The 21,653-nt window shown below is 40.6% G+C and overlaps 1 long non-coding RNA gene across 1 annotated transcript in view; it reads left to right on the top strand.

The window, feature by feature from the left end:
- Nucleotides 1–5,868, top strand: part of LOC141580939 (uncharacterized) — a 39,552-nt gene extending 33,684 nt beyond the window's left edge. Inside the window, exon 3 of the long non-coding RNA XR_012513365.1 lies at nucleotides 5,704–5,868. This is a non-coding gene — a long non-coding RNA (uncharacterized LOC141580939). The remainder of the gene's footprint in view (nucleotides 1–5,703) is intronic.
- Nucleotides 5,869–21,653: the final 15,785 nt, after the last annotated feature.

The following is a 21,653-nucleotide window of genomic DNA, read 5'->3' as shown; positions in this document are numbered from 1 at the left end:
TAGTGAATATATGCATACATTTCTGTTGAGTTGCCTAGAAGAGAAATTGCTAGGTTATAGAACATGCTTATGTTTGGCCTTAATCGATATTGCCAAATAGTTCTCCAAAGTGACAGTCATAATGTAGTCAATAAATTTAGTCAAATTTCAGATCATAAATTTGTTTGTATTAACCTCTTTTAAAATATCTCCAGAATCTGTAGTGATAGCTTCTTTCTTGTTTTTAGTATTACTAATATTTTCCTCATTCTCTTTTTTTATTAGTCCTGGTAAGTATTAATTTTAATATTTTCAGAGATTTGTTGTCTTATTTTTTTCTATTATATTATTCCTTTATATTTTTATAATTTTTGCTTTTATTTTTATTTTTTTCTCCTACCTACCTTCTTCTTTCTCTTGGTTTAATTTGCAATTTTGATAACAATGTGAATGCTTGTGTTAGAAATAGTAAGCTTTTTTTTTCCTTTCTAGTTTGTGCATTTAAGACTACAAAATTCCCTCTAGCCTGTCTTTACTTGCAATAATATGTTTTCATCTAGGGTCTTTTTCCTTGTGCTGTTGTTGTTTTCAAAGTTTGTTCCTGCTTGTTAGGTGCTTGCTTGAAATTATCTGCTTAGGCTTTATTTTTGAAAGCTATTTTCCTTGTGTATACAATTCTAGGTTGGCAATAATTTTCTTTTTGCTCTCTAAAGACATTTTTTGTTCATTGTTTCTATTGAAAACTCAGCCATAATTCTACTGTGTCTCTCTGAATATCATGTGTCTCTTTTCTGTCTGTTTACAAGGCACTCTTTTTGGGGTTTGTGGGTTAGCTTTACCTGTATTTATTTTGCTCAGAATTTGTAGTGTTTCAGTTTACTAGTATCTTTTGCTTGTTTTAGAAAATTCTCACAGTGTCTCTTTTGTTCAATTATCTCTCTCCTTTATAGCTACAACTATACTTATGAAAGTTATTTTCATCATGTTTCATATGTCCCTTAAGCTCTTTATCTGTGTTGTGTATTCTATTTCTCTGAAAAATATCAACTTGATATTTTCTACTGATATACATTCCACATCACTAATTTTTTCTTCTGCTATATCTAATGTGCTTTTAAATCCAACTATTGAATTTTTAATTTCAGTGTTGTATTATTAAACTCTACATTTTCTGATGATGTTAATGGGTTTCAGTAGTTGAATGAAATTTTGCATTTTTTGTCTGTTTTGATTATGTTGTTCATAGTTATTGAAATTTCATGTCCAATTATTTGAACTTAAATATTTGCCTTTGAGTCTGTTTCTAAAAAGTCTGTTTTAAAAAGAAAAAACTGTTGTTTTTGGTCATTTGATCTTGTATTCTGGCATGTTTGGTAAATGTGATCAAATGGCAGACATTATAATGTCTGCCAAAAAATTGTAGATGCTATGGATGACATCTCCCTGTAGAGCGGATTTAATTTTCTTCTTACGGTCATGTAGAACATGGGAAGATTATCTTGATCTATTGGATTTGGATTTCATATTCAGTGTGAGAGTTTGTGAGAACTGGTCTATTTTAGGTTCATCTTTATTCCTAGAGCCCATCCCTTCAAGGAGCTCAAGGGTGAGCCTGGTATGTTTATTAGAGATTTTCTTTCTTGGCAGGCTATGAACTTCAATTTTTTCCAGCACCATGAGACTACTGAAATGTCTGCTTAGATTTTTAGCTTCTTAGCAGCTGCTTTTTACTTGTTTTCTTGGCAACTCGCCTCACACATGTGCAGCTAGAAGTTGGAAAATACCTCAAGGAAAAATTGCACATATAATACCCACTTTACATCTCTGCAGTTAGCTTTTCTTTCAGATCATGAGTCCTCAAGTTGTAGCGTCCTTGGTAGCCCTATCCACCAATTTTCAACTCCCCTGCCAATGAGACTGTTAGAAACTCTTGGCTGCTGATCTTTGTTCAGCGTCTATGTTCCACAAAGCAAACTGGCAAATGCCCTGAGGGTGGCGAGTAGAAACTAGTGTAGTGCTCACTTCTGTCTGTTTTTCTTCTTTCCAGCATTTTGGTCTTTCAAGATTGAGGGACATTTGGAAGATATAATGGAACTCCCACAGGAAAGAGTTTGTGTAGAGTATATTGCAGGAAAATCCAGGGATAGTGGTGAGGATTGAATGGCAAATAGAGGAGAACTTTCTAAAATTACAAAAGTTTCAATTAGATGAAGCCTGGGAAGGGAGCCTCAGGTAAGTTCACAAAAATGCCCATGAGAAAGAAAGAACCAGCTTTGAACAGCTGCTTGGCCCAAAGAGAAAGAAACCATCTTAGGGCACTCCTGATTTACATAAAGGAAGAGCTTTCCTATTCCTATTTTTCTCCCCTCTTCCCACACTCCAATCTATTCTGAATAGTAACAATAAATAGATAATGTAGATGAGAGTCAAGGAAAAAAGAAAAGAAGGACGCAATCCTCCCTTTCCATTAAGAGGCCAGCCTGCATAATGTTTGTGTCAAGAGTAAACACAATATCATAGAATGACTTACATTCTTAAATAATTCACTAGGTTTTGCCAACCCTGCTTCCAATGGGTAAACAACTGCATCACTGAAGCTCAGGTTCCAGTCGGCTCTCCATGGTAGCTGTATGGGGCCTCTTGGAATGCAGTTTGAAAGGTAGAATGGTTCTGAAGGCTTAAAGCCCCACTCCCCGAAGAGGAAGCTTGAAGAACAGAATTGAGCCCAATATGCTGATATATTCTTTTCTGAATTCTAAACTTTTTCCATTCTGGCCTTATTAATTCGATATTATTTCTAAGTATAAAATAAATATAGCACTGAAAAAGGTGTTTGTGTCCCAGTGACAAATATAATCCATGTAATTGTTAAATGGGAAATTCCAGAATCCCCCTGTGATCTTGCCTTCTATTAGGCAGGAAGAAGCATTCCCCTAAAGACAGAGTTGACTAGAGCCTCGTCCCCAGAGGGCCTCATTGGAAGTTAGTCTTTGGAAGTTCTAGCATAAACATACTCCCACCCACCTGGCTCATGTACAGACTATGAACAACTTGGCTCTTCTTCCCAGCAGAGCAGTTTTCTGTATGAGTCACTTCTGTCTCCTTATTTTGGACTTTCTGCCTCAAGGGACCTTGAAGATCCATCCAATACTGTACTGAGAATGCACTTAGCAAACAATGAACAATAGAAAAACCTTCTAAAAAGACAATCCCCCTACTCCATGTGGGCTTGGTACTTAGTTCAATGAAAATCAATAACCTAGGCCAAAGTAACACACAGATGCAAATATACAAGGGGATACGTTAGAAGATGAAGCTTTGTCTTTCTGAACAAAGAGACTGATGAATTGAGGTCTGGAAAACACGGCATCCCAATGCTGGGAAGTCTTGGGCAATCTTCCATAGGAGCAGTCATAATCCCTAGACCCAACCTACACTTCTGGAGCTCCTATGGGAGAGCTTATGTACACAATAGACATACTGCATAGGACCAACACTTGAGAAGAGGAGGCTAAGCAAAAAGACACAAGAGGGCTCCTGGTGGTGGAATGGAACACATAGGCGTCCCCAAACTACGGCCCACGGGCCGCATGCGGCCCCCTAAGGCCATTTATCCGGCCCCCCGCCAAACTTCTGGAAGGGGCACCTCTTTCATTGGTGGTCAGTGAGAGGAGCACAGTATGCGGCGGCCCTCCAACGGTCTGAGGGACAGTGAACTGGCCCCCTGTGTAAAAAGTTTGGGGACACCTGACATAGGCAGTGGCCTTTCCTATAAGTATCCTTGACTTGGTCTCAATGTCCTTAGTGAAGGTTGCAAAGTTTTGTCCTCCTGATGCATTTGGCGTATCACAAATTATCTGGCTCTCTGCCTGTTTTCAGATCACCATCATGGAGGAACTACACTGAACAAGAAATATGTCCCTTCACAAGCCAAGTACAGTAAATGAGTTTTTATGCTTGTGGAATATATTTAATATTGTGGGATAAGAAGGGTCTTTCCTTTTCTATCTTAATTTTCTGACTATGCAAACCATTATTAGTGTCTTGGGGCCCCTGGAAATAGGTATGGTCCCTATTGGTGCTTCCTTGACCACGGACTCACTAACATTTATCTGTCTAAAGTGAAAGGTATCTCTAATGATCCCAGCTGACATTTATTCAGTGCTTCTCACTCAGCGATCCCAAAGAGCTCTACATGCTGATTTACGGGCTGTCCGCGGAGTGGAAGTGAATGGTAATGACCACAGTGAGGATGATAGTGATGGATCACCCAGGCTCTGGTATTTGATATGTCGTGTTGTTTCTGGGGCGTTTCCAATTTCCTGAACTTCCCGGTGATTAGAAGCGTAAGAGAGTGCTCCGTCCATTTCATCCTGCATTTCTCAGTGGAGATGACTCTGACTGGGGCCTTGGGAGGCCTTAATTCTCGGTCCCCCTTACACAAATTTTAGTAATGAGCAGAGGGCAGACGTTTTGAAATGCTACAGAGTTTGCCACATCCCTCCTCTTACAGAACGTGGAGGCTTCCGCTCACTTCCCCTTTGGAGTGCCCTCTGGGGCTTTTCAGCTCCATGGGGAAAAGGGAGGAGGCAGAAGCCAGGATGAACTGTCAGTTTAGAAGGTTTATGGTGACAATCAGCCACAGTGCTCTCTAATTTGTTTTTTAAGCCATAGGGAGCCCTGCTCCCTTTTCGAACAAAGGGAATCAACATGTGGAGCAGATAAAACTGAGCTGTCCCACACCAGTCCTTCACCGTCACCCTGCATTATGGTGGTCCCTGAGACCTGGATGGAAAACCTCTGGTTCCCTGGGGTTCTGGGCTCTGATCTAGTATGTACACAGGAGACCTGGATTTCTTTCTAGGGTTCCTCACAGACTTTTGAGTACATTATTGAATATCTATGTGCTCTCTCTTGTCTCTAAAATAGAGACTAAATAGTCTTCATTGAATAATTACCATTGAGGCTTTTAAAGGTAGAGTGCAAGTATGCCTGAACTATAGTAATAATGGGGGCAATATGATTTCAGGCATAGTTCTAAAAGCTCTCCTTTATAATTTAATTCCTATAAACTCCCTATGGGGCAGGTCCTATTAAATCTCATTATTTTCTTTTTAAATGGTGGAAACTGAGGCACAGAGAGGTTATACAAATTTCCCAAGGTCACTCATCTTGTAAGTGATTCAACACCAGGCAGTCTGACCCCAAAACCCTTGATATGAACCCCTGACATTTGGTTTTCAAACTTGTTTGCATATTCAAATTGTTTAAAGAATTAAAATTTTTTTTTTTAATTTCAGAAGGCCAGGTTGTACCCCAGGCCAATTAAATTACAGTCTCTGGGCGTGGAACATTAGTGACAGTACTTGTAAAAATTTCATTTATGGGTTGAGTTGGGGCCCCCAAAAAAGATATGTTGAGGCCCTAAACCTTGATACTTCAGAATGTGACCTTATTCCTAAATACGGTCATTGCAGGATGTAACTGCTAAAGTTAAATGAAGTCATATTGGAGTAGAATGTGGCCTTAATCAGTATGACTGATGTCCTTATAAGAAGATGGCCGTGTGAAGTTGAAGTCTGGTGAGTTGTGAGTGGCCTCTGGTTAGAGCACAGCATAGCTGGAGAAGGGAGCTTAGGCAAAAGAAGTCCAGAGTGGTAGGTGAAGGCAATTTTCTTTGGCTTCCAAATTCCCATCCTTTCCTGCTTTCTTCTGTTTTTTTAGTCTCCATCTCAGTCTTCTTTGCCACATCATACATGACCTTGAAGCATTAGAATTCTTTAAAGCTTCATGGGAGAATGCCATGTGATGATGAAGACAAAGATTGGAGTCATACATCTGCAATCCAAGAAATGTACAAAACTGTTGGCAAACCACGAGAAGCTAGGAGCAGGCAAGGAAGGACCCCCTCCTAAAGGTTTCAGAGGGAGCTATGGCCTTGCTGACATCTTGATTTCAGACTTCTATCCTCCAGAATGGTGAGACGCTGAATTTCTGTTGTTTTAAGCCATCCAGTTCATAGCACATTGTGATAGAAGCCTAGGAAACTAATACAGCTTCCTGAGTGATTTCAATGTGGAGACAGATTTGAGAATCACTGCTATATTTTAATCTCACTTCTTAAGAACTTACTGTGTGGATAGGGAAAATCCCTATTAGATAACTTAGTCTTGATTAGGGCTGGTGCAAGTCATTTGTCATCCTATGCTAGTACTGGCTGTGCCACCTTCTAAGGCATGGGTCAGTGTTGGCCAGGTGTATTTGAGAAGGAAGATGCTTGACTTTAGGGGAGAGTTAGAGAATCACTCCCGATGCTCCTGTTCACCGGGAAAAGTATAGCAGTGGGAGTGACTATGGGTATAGAGTAAGATGTGCCTGGCACAGGAGAGTTGAGGATGGAAAGATGCAGAATGAACATTTTCTTTATAGCCAGTATAGTATAATACTGCAAAAATGGTCACGGGGGATAGAGAGCAGTCAACAAGTTTACCTGCAATCTAGTGATGCAGGCACAGGTCAAATAGAGCCCTGTGAGAGGCCATTGGGGTGTTTGGAAAAAGTGGGTATTCAAATGCCTCACAGAGAAGGTGATGTTTAGGCACAAGGGTCAGATTTCATCGCTGATAGGTGTGAAGGCTGTTCCAGGCACAAGAAGCACCTTGAGCAAAGGTGTGGAAGAGAAATGAATGGGCAGAGTTGGGAGGCTGGTGAGTCGTGAGTGGTCTCTGGTTAGAGTACAGAATAGCTGGGGAGGAGAGCTTGGATACAAGAGAAGAAGGGTAGAAAGGTAGATTAAGGCGCTTTTCTTTTGGGATTTGAATATCACGATGAATATTTTTTTCCAACTTCATTTTGTAAGCGAAATGGAGTCAGCAGAGGCTTTTGATCAGGGAAGAAACACCGCCATTAACTTCAAAGATCTTGGTAACGTTTTATAGGGGCCATCTTCTGTGTCTCAAGTTGAAGTGTCCCATTTAGTTTTTCCAATGACTTTATGAAATAGGTACTATCATTATTCCAATTTAATATGTTTTAGGAACTGAAACTAAGGAAATTTCAGTTACTGCTGAAGTCACATAGTTGGTAAATACTTGGATTTGAAACCCAGTTATCTGATTCTGGAGTCTGTAGGCTTAACTGACTTATCACTGAGGGTTTCCATCATTGGTGTCAAAGGAAAATAGCCCCACTGGCAGTGTGAGGCAGGTCGGTAGTGGATTGCAGGAGGAGAGAACAGGGAATGGCCAGGTATAATAGAAAGTGACTTCAGAATCATTTGAAATATCTCAAAAGAAGGCCAGACAAGATTTAGCAACTGCTTTTGTATTGAGAGATATTCCCTTGGTTAAAGATCATTTACTGGGAGAAAGATGACACTTTCATTGAACGATAGAATGCAGGGAGAGGTGTGCATTGGGTGGTAGAATATAAAGAGATCTTTTTGGGCATTTTCAAAAAGAAGTAGTTTCAGAATATCCGTGTAGATGTTTGGAAAGTACATGGAAATGTAATTTAGAGGTAGCTATGTGCTGCAAGAGATGGATCATTGGACCTGATTCTGAGAATTTAGAATTAGGATTGTGGAGACAGTGTAAGTGTGGTGCTTAAATCCATAGGCTCTGGAGCTCAACAGTTGGGTCGAATCTGTAAACATCTGTTTATTAGCTGTGTGTCCTTAGAAATGCCTCACTTCTTCATCTGCAGAATGGGGATACTCAGATTCATATTTCACGGTGCTGTGTGGAGGATGAAATGAGAGGAGGCACGTGGAGCACTTGGCATAAGGCACATGCTTAAAAAACAGGCATTGCATTTGCTTTTGCTTCTTGTAACCCAGAAAGATGCCCTTTGGTGATGCACCTCACTCTTCATTTCGTTTCCCTACCAAGACATTTCTGTGTCCACATTAGAACTTGATTTTCCTTGTTTAATCTTTCAACGTAGCAGCTTTTTTTTTTTTTTTCTTAAAGCTCAGTTTCTCTACGAACATAGGAGAATCTTTTAGTGTTTTCTTTTTTTCCTTTTTCTGGACTCAGTATGGATGGGATTTGCTCCAGTGTAGCCACCTTACTTCATGGAGTTATATGCCTTAGACTGAGGAAGGGACCAGGCAGTCCACATTGCTCAGTTCCTCCCGTTACCTTTGGTGGTTACAGCTCATTTGTTTATTTCACAAGTTACCTCTGAGCATCCTTAGGCAACAATTCAGGAATTTTCTTTGTGTGCTTTACAAGCGGTGTCTGGTATATAACACAGATATATGTAGAACAGATATGAAGAATAACTGTTCTTCTTAGGAAGGATTGAGTGGAATCAGATAACAACAAGAAAAGCCTAAGACTGGTTTCCTCCTCTTTCAGTTCTAGAAGTGTCTGTAACAAAGGAGAGAAGTATAGAGGAAATGACTGAGTATCATCGTTTCAATTATGATGCTAAGAGAAAGAAAAAGGAACTTTTTACCCTGGAGAAAATAATGGACATGTTGTGTGGGTGGGGTCATCATCTGTCCCTGATGATTTGGGGGCTGTCATTAGAAACCAGCTTGAAAGAAGGGTTATATGGGTCCCTACAATAGCCTCATAACTGGGGTCCTTCCCAGGGTTGCTCCTCCTTCCAGTCCATGCCAACCCCAAGCATTGCCTCGATTTATCTTTCTTAAAAGCACACTTTTGGCCAGGTGCGGTGGCTCATGCCTTTAATCCCAGCACTTTGGGAGGTCGAGGTGGGTGGATCACTTGAGGTCAGGAGTTTGAGACCAGCCTGGTCAACAAGGTGAAACTGTGTCACTACTAAAAATACAAAAATTAGCTAGGCATGGTGGTACATGTCTGTAATCCCAGCTACTCAAGAGGCTGAGGCAGGAGAATCACTTGAACCCAAGAGAAAGAGATTGCAGTGAGCCGAGATTGCACCATTGCACTCCAGCCTGGACAACGAGAGCAAAAAAACCCAAAACAAACAAAAAAAACTCTGCCTCAAAAAAAAAAAACAAAAAAAAAACAAAAAAAAACAAAAAAAAAACCAAGAACCAAAAAACACTTTTATCAAGTTACTCTCCATCTAAAAATATTTTTATGACTTCTCTGTACCTAAGGAAGTGAGTACCAAAGCTGTTGGGTAGTCATCAAAGTGCTCTGCCCTCAGGTCCATCTCATCTCTCCACCCTTCTCTTTCCCACACCCCATCCGTCCAGTGCATCAGAACTTCTTGTTACTCCTCATTCCTACCTCCATATGTGGCCTTTATCTTTGTGCTATACACAAATATCCCCCGGGGTCAGCATCCATTTGCTGAGGGATCAGCAGTTTTTAATTCTCTCATGCATTTGCCTCTTAGATTAGCCCTATCCACCTGCCCTCCTGGACCCCTTAGTTTTCACAGGCCCACAGTTCACCTGCCTCCTACCCCACCTGCATACTCAAGTTAAAACTTAGATTATTTGCAAAAGATCAATAAGCACACTAATGAAATACATGTAATTAAAAAGAGAGTGTGGTCTGCAACGTCAAAGAGTGGGTTGAGGATGAAGGCTGTGGACTTTGAGTTTTAGTGTCCCATAGCACTTGGCTTAAGGTGGAATAGACTTTATGAGAGCTACAGCCTTCTATGGGCCACACCTACATCTCTGGTAATATCAAAGGCTTTAGAGAGGAGATGTTAAGAACATCCTCATGATCTGAGAGAGTAGAACTCCTTAAACATTTAATGTAAGTAACAGGAAGGAGCTTGAGAGAATCTTGTCCAGTAATTATTTATGATCCTTCTGACTGCCTATCTGAGTCATTCTATCCACCAGTCAACTTGAATTTACCAGATTTCTCTGATCCTGACTGAATTGATTCATACAAACTATAGTGAGTTTCTTTTTGGATACAATGCTCCATGGAATTAATCAAACTTTGGGTTTGTCTACTACAATCAGCTCAATAGTTGCTTCCACCCAAGGATGACTTCTTGCCTTCATTACATCTAAAAGTTTCAGCTTTTGTTAGCACACACCATCTCAATCAATACAGCCAAGTACAGCTGTCTCCTTAATGAGGATGTCAAGCTAAGGCCCCGATAACCAATGGTTACTAAATGCTTAATGATCTACTTTGTGTGTCACAGCACCCTTCATCACGTTCAGTCTAGGGCCTTGAACCTACCTTAAAAAAATACTCTTTTCAATCAAGACCATCCTGGCCAACATGGTGAAACCCCGTTTCTACTAAAAATACAAAAAAATTAGCTGAGTGTGGTGGCATGCATCTGTAGTCCCAGCTACTTGGGAGGCTGAGGCAGGAGAATTGCTTGAACCCAGGAGGCGGAGGTTGCAGTGAGCCGAGGTCACGCCACTGCACTCCAGCCTGGCGCCTGGTGACAGTCTCACTCTGTCTCAAAAAAAAACCTCTTTTCTAAAATTTACCCTGTTACCATTTTGATTTTCCTTATTTAAGATTTGGTTATAATGCATCACCACAGTGCATTAGAAAACACGAAGTGGGACCCAGAAGTTGGCAGAGCTGAGAATCATCAGCTCCATGGCACCTTCTGCCTCCAAGAGGGTCGCATTTCCTTAATATGGTGCTTATTAGTGCTGTTTACGAAACGTTCTCATCTCTCCTCGTTCCAAGTATGTACATGATATGACTGGCATTTTCTGACTCCATTTTTGATGATGTCCTGTGACTAGTTGTGGCCCATGAGTTGAAAACATGAGCAACACGTGTCACTTCTTTGCTGGAACATTAAGGTCAACATGAGACTCTTCCAGGTTCAGTTTTCCCTTTGCTACTATATTAGTCTGGGTTCTTCAGAGAAACATATAGTATAAGGAATTGATTCATATAGTTATAGAGGCTGAGAAGTCTCAAGATCCCTTGTTGGTGAGCTGGAGACCCAGGAGAGATGATGATATATGTTCCAGTCTGAGTCTGAAGGCCTGAGAATGAGGAAAGCCAATGATGTAAGTCGGAGTCTGAGTCTAAGGCCAAGGACAGAATACCAATGTCCCTGATGATTTGGGGGCTGTCATTAGAAACCAGCTTGAAAGAAGGGTTATTGGGTCCCTACAATAGCCTCATAAGTGAGGTCCTTCCCAGGGTTGCTCCTCCTTCCACTCCATGCCAACCCCAAGCATTGCCTTGATTTATCTTTCTTAAAAACATACTTTGGCTGGACATGGAGGCTCACATCTATAATCCCAGCACTTTAGGTTGCTTAAAGACCATGAGGGGCCAGGCACAGTGGCTCACACCTGTAATCCCAGCACGTTGGGAAGCCGAGGCAGGGGATCACTTGAAGTCAGGAGTTTGAGACAAACCTGGCCAACATGGTGAAACCCTGTCTCTACCAAAAATACAAAAACAAAATTAGCTGGACATGATGGTGGGTGCCTGTAATCCCAGCTATTCAGGAGGCTGAGGCAGGAGAATTGCTTGAATGCAGGAGGCGGAGGTTGCAATGAGCCAAGATCATGCCCTTGCACTCCAGCCTGGGACACAAGAGTGAAACTGTACCTCAATAAATAAATAAATAAATAAATAAATAAGGACAATCAGGCAGAGAGAGGGCAAAGTCTGCCTTACTCAGACTTTTGCTCTATCTGCAGCTCAGATTAGATGAGGACCACTCACACTGGGGAGGGCAATCTGCTTCACCCCATCTACTGGCTTAAAACATTAATCTCATTTAGAAACACTCTCACAGATACACCCTGAATGATGTTTGACCACATATCTGGGCATCCCACGCCCAGTCAAGTTGACATGTACAATTAACCATCACAAGTCTGTCCCTTGTCAATTTGGCACCCATATAAATCTTCTTAAACCATGCTTAATCTCCAAATAAAGACAATAACAAGGCTATAATTCCACCCAACATGATACAACTGTCCTGCATACAACTGAAAACACAGTATGTGTTTCTTCCCCAGAAAAAGAGGTAAAGTCCTTGAGAGATGTTTATTCTTCTTGATATCTCATACATGAAATAGTGTGGCGTATACTTAACAATATTTAAATGTTATCATATAAATTCAATATATCTTATGCTACATGATAAGAGAATAAGAAAGAAAACAATGTTTTTTGCTCTGTATACAAATTTATATATATATATATTTACAACAAAATAAAAAGGAAATACTCATGAAAATTACAATCCTCATTATAACTGCTTATAACTTATCTTCTTCTGCTAGCTATTCTGTATTCCTTTGCCCTCTGCAAATGCCTCAGTTAGTTATGTCTTTTCATCTGGTGGAGCTACCCAAACCCTTATTCCTGAAGGATCTGGGTTGTTGTGGTTTTCAGTTGACCTTAATCCCAGGGCATGGAATACTAAGAGATGCCTTAAGAAATCTCCTATATTACTTACTACAGCTTATGAATCAGTATATAACCACATGTCTTGCTATTTCTCCTTCCAAGCAAAATATACAACCAGGTACACTGCTCAAAGTTCTGCCCACCAGGAGGATTTCTCTTTGCCACTGTCCTTCAGGGATATCTTAGGAAGGGGCTATAGTGGTACAATTGTCCACCTTCGGCATATCATGCAGAGCCATCTGTAAGCCAGGCCTAAGCCAAATCTTCTCCTTCTCTATCAACTGATTCTAGGGCACTCCCCAAGAGGCTGTATGTGCAGGCTGGAAGAGAGAAGGCAATGTAGCAGGAGTACGTGCAGGCTGGAGGAGAGAAGGCAATGTAGCAGGAGTGGGCACCATGGGCATTTGGACCACATCTACATGTATCTTACTTGTGCCTTCAGGGCCTGCTCAGGCCTGATTGTCTATATACCACTTCTGTTTGATGGTGGAGTGCTGCTGTGTATGTCCAACTTCATGACTTGGTTGGTCAAATGACATTCAGTTCACGATGGGTAGCTCAGGTTGCCTAGCAACCTGGTGACGCATGGTTAAGCATTTAGTTTCCACTAAGGGCCAGCAGTGGGTCAAGAACCATTTCTCAAAAGGAGAGTAGTTATCTGCAGAGGATGGCAGTGTTTTGTTCCAAAATCCTGAGGGTCTGAACAACAGTTCGCCTTTAGAGGCCTTTCAAAGGCTCCAAGCATCATCTCCATCTGTCACTGGCACCTCAAACACCATTGGATCTGCTGGATCATATAGCCCAAGTGTCAGAGTAGCTTGCACAGCAGCCTGAACCTGTTGCTGAGCCTTCTCTTATTCTTAGCTTCATTCAGAATTGACAGGTTTGGGGTCATTCAATGAATGGGGTGGAGTCAGATACTCAAATGAGGAATGTGTTGGCTCAAAACATCCAGAGATCCACTTGGCATTTTGACTTTTTTTTTTTTTTTTTTGGTTGTAAGGGAGGTCAGATGCAAGGGCTTATCCTTCACTTTAGAAGGGATGTCTCGACATGCTGCAGGCCATTGAACCCATAAGAATTTCACTGAGGTGGAAGGCCCCTGAATTTTTGTCACATTTTTTACCACTGAGTATGCAAATGTCTTACCAATGTCTAGAGTAGTTGCTACTTTTGCTCAGTAGGTTCAATCAGCATATTGTCATCAATGTCATGGACCGGTGTGACATCTTGTGGAAAGGAAAGCAATCAGGATCCCTGTGAACTAAATTGTGACATAGGGTAGAGAGCTGATATGCTCCTGAGATAGGACAAGGTATATCGCTGGCTTTGTCAGCTGGAAGCAAACTGGTACTGGTGGGCCGTATAAACCAGTATGGAGAAGAAGGCATTTGCCAGATCAATAGCTCCATGCCAAGTACCAGGGGATGTGTTAATTTGCTCAAGCAATGACACCACATCTGGTGCAGCAGCTGCACTTGAAGCTAACACCTGGTTAAGCTTTCAGTAATCTACTGTCATTCTCTAAGATACATCTGTCTTCGGCATAGGCCAAATAGGTGAGTTGAATGCAGTGGGAATCACTACTTGTCTAGATTCTCCAGAGAAACAGAGCCAATATGATATCTCTGTCTGTATTTCTACATCTACATCTGTATCTATATACATGTTTATTACAAGGTATCAACTCATACAATTATGAGGGCTGAGTAATCCCATAATCTGGTATATGCATCCTAGGGACCCAGAAAAACTGGTAGTGTAGTTCTCGTTGGAGTTAAATGCCTGAAAACCAGAAAGGCAATGGTTTATATTCTAGATCAAGTCTAAAGGCCTGAGAACTGGGAGTGCCAGTGGTGAAGTCCTAGTCCAAGGGCAAGAGAAGATCCAGGTCTCTGCTCAAGCAGAATGAATTCTCCATTCCTCTTACTTTTGGTCTACTCAGGACCCCAGTTTATTGGCTCATGCCCAACCACATTGGGAAGGGCAATCAACTTTATTTAATCTCCCAACTCGAATGCTAATCTCTTCTGGAAACACTCTCACAGACACACCAAGAATAATGTTTAATAAAATATCTGGACACCCTGTGTCCCACTCAAGTTGACACATAAAATTAATGATTATATCACCTCTGATCTTTCAAGTCCTGGATGGTGGCACTAATCTCTGTAATTCTTCCAGGAATACAGTACAGGTTGAGTATCTCAAATTCAAAATCCAAAATGCTCCAAAATCTAAAACTTAAACTGACCTGATGCTCAAAGAAAATGCTCACTGGAGCATTTAAATTTTAGAATTTCAAATTTGGGATGTTGAACCATTAAGTATAATGCACATTTTCCAAAATTAAAAATAGATCCCAAATACAAAACTCTTCTGGTGCCAAGCATTTTGCATGAGGGATACTGCACCTGAATTGCATTTGGTTTACTATTTTTCTATGTCGAGAGGTAGTTCTAGTGGCTTCCACTTGGCATTTCCCATCACAATAGCCCCCACTTTACAGGTCATTGAATTAATGTGGGCATTTTGCCACATGCTGAGTAATGTGGGCATTTTGCCACATGCTACTACTCAGTTATACATTCTACCCCAATTATACATTCTGAAACTGAGGAAAGGTCACATGATAGGTTTAGGGTCTCACTGGATCCAATATGGGATGGACCTGGGCTAAAACTCCATTTACCACCTGACCTCCATAAGCTCTTGTTCTAACTAGAGAGCCACAGTGACATTTCAGATTTTGTGGAATCAGTAGTTCAGAGACAGTGTTCAGTAGTCCCTGAAAGACCTAATTATTTCTTTTATTTTCCCAGTGTACAGTTACTCTAGTAAAAGGCAAATGTCCCCATTCCTACTGACAGAATCCTTTGGGAAATGCTGGGAGAAAGATTAAGAGTACACATTTTTTTGTTAGTGTACTTGGATTCTTCCTTGAGAGGACTCAACCTTGCATTTATTCAAAGAGTTCTGGGTCTATAAACTGGCTCAAGTCTGATAATTGATTAAGGAGCTATGACGCTCTTGTTACTATGATTTGAGTTAGATGTTTGTTCACTTGATCTGGAACTTTTCTGCTTCTACAGATCAAGTAAGAATTTAGTAGGAATCTATCTAGTTCACATTTTGGCACACAGCGATTAGCTAACACCATAGATCTGAGCAAGTCAGACTATTCTGATTGCTGCTTTGCCTCTACTATTACAGTAACCACATGGCAGAGAGTGCTGTCACTTGGCCTCTGCTACCCCATCCCATTGCATTTAGATTTCCCAACTCAGTGTCTGCAGTCCATATTAGCAGTTCCGACCTACAAGAAGTGATCACAGAACTCAATAAAGATGCTATGTTTCCCATCATAAATTTGCTTCTCATAATAGTGGTGAAAAATGTCTTGTTAGAGGCCCATCTAACTCCCTTAGCTGCAACATTAAATGCAGAATCTCTGTGTGGTGGACTCATGTCAATAAATTCAGAATGATATAATTTAATGTTCCTTTTGCTATTATCCCACACCTGTAATATCCATTTCCAAATGTTAACCCAGATTTCTGGCTGTGTAAATTAGAAAACTCAAGTGGTTCTGGAGTATGGCACATCTTTTAATGGGTCACACTTTTTAACTCACCTGTAGGGGCCTTTTGTCACTTGAGTCTAGTTGTAGGTCAAGAATCAAGGAGAAGTAGTAGAGGTAGGTTCTGAGGAGAATCAGTATTGTCTTTCATGTCAACTGCCTCAGAGGAGGCCATTATAGTTTCCTTGGGCAATGAGGGGTTACTCTCCTCAGAGGAGATTGGAGAAGACACTATCCCACTCCCAGTGAAGGTGCTTCTACTGGGGATGAGGAGGTCACTTGCACTGGGGGTGGGAAAGCCTCTTTCACTGGCAAAAAAGACTCATCACAATTTAAGGGCTCAATGTCCCCACCTTCATCAGGGTCTTCTCACATGTCCCCATTCCTACTTACAGAACCTTATTCTTTCCTAATCAATACCCTGTGAAGATGGGAGTTAAATTTGCATTGTGATTTAGCCAGTCACAGGATGAGATTCTGCATTTGATTTTCAGCAATGTCAGCCCTAGTGGCTACAGGAGACAAGGGTCTCCTTCAGAGCATACATAGATCTCTTCAGATCATTTATAGGATGCTTGAGCTGGGAATTTAAGTCCTTGAACTCATCTTTGTCTTTTACTACTTTGTTCAGAAATATTAGGAGCTATAAGTCAATTTAATAATATTATTAGTTTTCCAAAAATGTTCAAAAGTATCATATACACAGTCACCCAAATCCTTATTCTTATAAATGGTTAATTAGGAGTATCCAGGGATGATACTTTGTGTCTCTATTTACCTGATCAATCTATGGCCTATCATTGCACTCTTTACTATTGGAAATAGAGCTATTAGTGTCTTTAGATCTAATTGGATTAGAGAGCCAATTCCAGAAACCCCAGAACCAATTTAGAAAACTCATCCCTAGAACTCTGTTCCTCTAGAATCACTCTTGGTACCTAAATTTGTATTAGTCTGGGTTCTCCAGGGAAGCAGAAGCATCTCCCCCCCCCCCTCCACACACACACACACACACACACGCACGCACACACACGTTTTGCATATAAAATAGATGTAACAAAAAGAGGTTTATTATAAGGAATGGACTTACACAGTTAAAGAGGCTGACAATTCTCAAGATCTGCTGTTGGCAAGCTGGAGGCCCAGGAAAGCTGGTGGTTTAGTTCTGGTCTGAGTCTGAAGCCCTGAGAATTAGGAGAGCTGATAGTGTAAGTTTCAGTCAGAGCCAGAGGCCAAAGGTGGCAGAAGACTGATGTTCCAACTCAAAAATAATGAGCCAGTAAGAGTGCAAATGTTCCTTTACTCAGACTTTGTTCTATTTGGGTCTTCAATGGATTTCATGAAGTTCACCCACATTGAAGGTGAACAAAAGGAGGGTAATCATCTTTACTCAGTCTTACAGATTCAAATGCTAATCTCTTCAGGAAATGCCTTCATAGACATACCCAGAATAATGTTTAACCAGCTATCTGGGCATCCTGTGTTACACTCGAGTTACATATAAGATTAACCATCACAGCTACTATGGCTGACAATTCTCTAAACTTGGCAGCTCTGTTAGCCTTGGACATAGTGATGATAGCAGAGATTTAGAGCAGAGCCCCCAGCCAGTCTACTGTACGCAGGTAGCATGAACAAGAAATCAACCTCTATTGTTTCTAACTACTGGTATTTTTAAGTTTTTGTTACTGTAGCGTAACTTAACTTCTCTCAGTGAGATAGGTAGCTTGCAAGACATAATAATAATAATAATAATAATAATAATAATAATAGAAACTCTTATAAGGTGTTTAAGGAGCACAGTACTAATATACACTTGCTAATCTGACTCCCAAATTTACGTTCCTAACTCATACTTCTTATCTGGGCTCACACTTGCTTGTCTAACGTCTCTCTGACATATCCACTTGGATGTCTCAAAAGATGCTTCAAAATCAGGCCTGGGGTGAACTTGTGAATATTTCCCAAACCTGGACTATTTCCAGTCTTGTGTCACCATGTAGCACCAGCCTGGTCTCTCTTATTTCGGTTGGCGTCATCATAAACTTCTCTCTTATTTCATGGGAAATCTGATGAGACATCTTTCCACCACAAAGTCTTGATTCTACCTCCAGAACATAGCTTGTCTCTCTCTGCTCGTCTCCATCTTAATTGTCAACATTCTAGTCAAAGCCACTGCTACCCACCATTTAGATTACTGCAGCGACCCCCAACCTTCTCTCCGTCTCTCTTGTGTCTTTTCAACTGACTCTGCAAAATAACCAGAAAGATCTTTAAGAAATGTAAATAAGATCTTGTTTACACCCTAATTAAAACTTAAATTTTAATTAGGCTCCACATTAAAACTTATACCCTAATTAAAACTTAAATTTTAATTTAGGCTCCACATTAAAACTTAGAATAAATATCCAGATTTCTTACTGTGGCCTACAAGGTCCTGTGTGGTCTAGATCCTCCCATCTCTCCAGCTTCATCTTTTATCTCTCTGGCCCCAGTACACACTGACCATCTCCCAGTTGTTAGAACAAACCATATCTTTCAGGCATCAGGGGCTTTGCTCTTGCTGTTCCCTGTGGAATTCTCTTCTGTTGGTCAACAAATTGCTTATTCCTTCCTGTCTCTTAGTCTCAGCTAAGCAAAATGAGTAAGTTCTAGAGATCTGCTCGTCAACACTGTACCTGTGGTCAATGACACTCTACTGTACACTTAAATTTTGTTAAGAGGGTAGATCTCATGTCAGTGTGTTTATTGCAATTAAAAAGAGTAGATCTCATTGTTATTTTCTAGTTATTCCTATTTGTTTCTTCGAGGGTACTTATCACAACCTGCAAATTCATGTAATTCACTTAATTCATTTTTTAATATGTGCACTGTTATTTTCACTAGAATGAAATCTCCTTAATTGGTAAATAAGGGGAGGGGAATCTTGTCAATCTTGTCATCATGATAATCCCGGTATCTTGTGAAATGAAAATATATAGAATGTTTTCATAAGATGTTTGAATGAATGAATCCTTATTTCACAAATGAAGATAAGACTTAGGAGGCACGTAACTTGCCCAGAATACACAGTGAGTGGCAACCGGGTTTCCAGTCACATTTCCAAACCTTGTAGTCTGTGATTTGATTCCACATAACATAGACTTTCATGTTGCCACTTGAAAAGCAGAAAAAGGTAATGTTCTTGAAACCCTCCTCCCCCCACTTTTTTTTTTTTTTTTTTTTTTTTTTTTTTTTTACCAGAATCCTACGTATGCTTCCTTTTTCCCTCACCATTAAAACGGGTGGCTTTGCAACACCAGCAGCCTGACTAGTTTATTCATTTTTCATATTACGGAATGTTATTAAACTGCATCACACAGATAAGTACTAGACAAATTGCCAGGTTATTTTTCTAACATAAAATTGCCAATTTGCCTGTATATGAGATTGGAAAGGAGGCAAAGCATCCCATTCAAGTGATTAACCTCTCAGTTAATAAATGCTACAATTTCGTGTGTATAAATAATATGATAAAAGGAACATTGATATCAAAGTAATGTAGCCCTCCCATTCCTGTGCTCATCTCCTTAATTGGTAAATAATTCACCAAACTCTTGAGATGAATTGGGTTCCCACCCACATTTCTTCATCCAATCGTCGTGAAATAGGAAAGCAGGCTCTTTCTCCCTTTGGAAGTCATGAGATAAGGAAATTGTTCAGGGCTTTCCTGAGCCTGAGCTAGGCTAGATATAGAACCCAGCTGTCATGGGCCTTTTCGGGTAAGCAGCGCTTCTGGAGGCTCAGAAGAACTGAGCTTGTCCCTTAGTTTGACCTCTTGTGCCCAAAGTTCATGGATTTGTCTTTCCACTACAGTGCCCAGAAATATTACCTGTTGTGAGTATGACTTTCAATAGAAGAAATAGACTGTGTGAAACAGCCAGTTGGCTGAAAATTTTAATCTGACTTTTGCATCAAATGAGTTGCACAGATCCATTTTTACAATGCTGATGAGCCACAATTCCTGGATACAGAACTGTCCTTTTATGTTGTAAATTATATAAGATTATTGCTGAAAGTTTCTTGTGGGAGCTATAATTTTTTCCCCTTTGGACTTTTTCATGTGTGGAAAAAACCTTACATTAGATATAAATTAATATACTCTTGGGCTGATGACCTTTGGTTTTTTGCCTTTTACCTTTAAATTAAGGTAGAATAATGCCCAACATAGTGTAATTTGCCTTTGCAAAACTCTTATATGTATGTCACTATAATTCCCAAGGATGGTCTTGCTAATAAATCCCATTAAAAAATTCCTTTTCTGAATCGTTTTCGTTCCTCTCATGAGTTCTGTTTAGAATTTTATCGCTATCGTACGCAACAGCTTTAACTTTGTTGTAGATAGATCACAGAGGTTGTGTACTGAACTTACAATAGCAGTGTTTATACCTGGGGTTTCTTTATTTTTCCTCCAATGCATTAGAGTTTTATGGAAAAAGATAAAACAGTTACTGCCTCCTTTACCACAGCTTTTGGAATAGCCTCTTCAGCTTGAAGTTTATGGATGCCGAAAAATCATCTTAATTTGCAGATTGCGGAGGCACTGTTCTCTGGGCCTCAGTCTATAGTAAAGCAAAGGAGGAAATGGAAATGTCAGCAGCAGCATTTGTGATGGACTCAGTGGGGAAACGTTTCTTTTTGAGTCAAGATGGAGCAAATTACCCAAGTGGGCTGGTGAAGTGTTGTGAGAGAGATTCAGCCGTGAGCTTTCGTTCTTCATTGCGTCAGTTGGTCAATGGCAATATTCAGCTTCGCCTTTTGTACAGTTGGAAGTTGTAGCCTATACTTTTTCTTTAAAAATGATAGCTTGAAGACAAGACATTTTAATTTCTCCCTAAAAATGTCCCCTTCTCTTTGGAAATAAGTAAGCTGTTCTTCACTGTTGCCAGAGAAACAGTGTTGTGAAATTCTGGTTATTTCTGCTACTTACAGCTGCTCTGCAGAGACGAAGATATTTCTGTAGAAATGAACAATGGGAAAAGAACCATCGCGGAATTGGATTGACTGGACTTGCTCAAGCAACTATGTCTTAATCTTAATTAACCAGCTTTTGACATCTGGATGCGGGAATTGCTGGCTCTGTCACATGAGGACTTTATAATCAGTGTCCTCGAGGTGGCTACCCTGAGAATTTTTCTCTGTAGAGTAAATTCTTTCTTTCAGACACTGTACACAATATCCCAATCCACAGCAGTGAAACTTTGATCAAGGTCAGGACAAATGGACTTGGAGGAATTTCTAGTTGAGAAGGGCAGATATTTTTTTTTTCTGTGACTGGCAGGAAAGCAGCTTTTCTTTACTTGGGAAAGGCGTACTCTCAGAGCAAGGTGCAGATTTGGAGCTAGTCTGCCCATGGCATGCCGAGCATGAAGGGCTGCCTGTCTAGCCAGACTGATCAGCAGAAACAGCTTTCGTCTCTTCAGATCCATCGCCAATCTGATGATTAGCAGTGCTCGGCTAAGGATTAGAGAAGAGACACTCTTCTGCAAACAGGCCCTTTTTCTAAGGAAGATTGTGAAACACACAACACTTGTAACGTTGATTTTGGTGGTCCTCTCCTGGGCCTCACCAGTCCCCCAGTCTCCCTCCTTCTGCCACGTCTCCATTTCTCTTGGTTGCTTTCTCTCCTTTTGTCTCATCTTCAAAATCTAGCTAGCCATTGTCCTGGTCCTTTAAAAGTCCTGATCTTACCGCCTTGATAGTAGAAAGGGAATAGGGAACTAACATGTACCGACCTTCCA

The sequence above is a fragment of the Saimiri boliviensis genome, chromosome 13 (genome assembly GCF_048565385.1).
Source record: "Saimiri boliviensis isolate mSaiBol1 chromosome 13, mSaiBol1.pri, whole genome shotgun sequence".
NCBI lineage: Eukaryota > Metazoa > Chordata > Mammalia > Primates > Cebidae > Saimiri > Saimiri boliviensis.
Note: the sequence above shows the minus strand (reverse complement) of the source record. Positions and strands in the feature narration are given on the sequence as shown.